Source organism: Propithecus coquereli, unplaced genomic scaffold, assembly GCF_000956105.1.
Source record: "Propithecus coquereli isolate 6110/MARCELLA unplaced genomic scaffold, Pcoq_1.0 Scaffold409, whole genome shotgun sequence".
Classification (NCBI taxonomy): Eukaryota; Metazoa; Chordata; class Mammalia; order Primates; family Indriidae; genus Propithecus; species Propithecus coquereli.
The window spans coordinates 1373833-1374646 of NW_012149830.1; positions in this window are offsets into that span (position 1 = coordinate 1373833).

The window sequence follows — 814 nt, forward strand, 5'->3', positions numbered from 1 at the left end:
ATCATGGCTCACTGTAACCTTGAATCCCTGGGCTCAAGTGGTTCTTCTGCCTCAGCCTCCCAAGTAGCTGGGACTACAGGCACAGACCGCCATGCCTGGCTAATTTTTATTTTTTCTAGAGATGGGGTCTTGCTATGTTGCCCAGGCTAGTCTCAAACTCTTGACCTCAAGCGATCCTCCTGCCTTGGCCTCTGAAAGTGCTGGGATTACAGACTTGAGCCACTGTGTCTGGCAATGCATTATTTTATTTTAAAACAAATGTGCATATATTATGGGACAGAAAACAACTTATGATAATGTTTAAGGGTAAAACATGAGGTTTTGAAGAAATTGCAGCTTCGGGCCTTACTCTCTCAGACTCTCAGGAATATTTTCCCTTTCCCCTGCTGATAGTGGTGTTTTAGTTTAGCATAGTGAGTATGGATAGACTCTCAAGTCAACAGCCCAGAGTCCAATCTTTGCTGTGACATTTCTTAGCTGTGACTTTGGGCAAATTATGTAACCTACCTGAGTCTCAGTTTCCTAATCTGTAAAACAATAAAACAATTGTACCGAAGTCACTGAGTTGTTATAAGGTATAATTGCATAACAAATATTTATAAAATGCTTAGCCTGTACTAAGTATTTACTGAGTTGTAGTAGTAGTAACAGCAGTAGTAATAATATCAGATGGAAAGGTTTCAGACCTTTAGCTCTTTTTTCAAAATTTTTAAACTTACAACAGAAATATCTGCTGGTTGTAAAATATTCAAACAACATAGAAGTAAATAAAGGAATTCATGAGTGTTCCTGCTTCCCCTAAATTCCAGTACCA